We start from the raw sequence: 222 nt of genomic DNA, 5'->3' as shown, positions 1-222 counted from the left end.
AGTGATAGTATATGAATTATCAATTTACCTTCTTAAAACGCTGTAAATACTCTGCCATTAATTTAAAGCCTATTTCCATTTTCAAAAACAAAATTTGAAAATTCCCCATCACTTCCTTTCGTTTTCGCATTTTCCAAATAACAAGAAATAAGATAAATCATATGAACTCCTATTTATTTTAAAAAATAGCACTGAGACATATGAACAGATGAATTTTAGTTA

Source organism: Penaeus monodon, chromosome 23 (genome assembly GCF_015228065.2).
Source record: "Penaeus monodon isolate SGIC_2016 chromosome 23, NSTDA_Pmon_1, whole genome shotgun sequence".
NCBI lineage: Eukaryota > Metazoa > Arthropoda > Malacostraca > Decapoda > Penaeidae > Penaeus > Penaeus monodon.
This window is presented reverse-complemented; position numbering follows the sequence as displayed.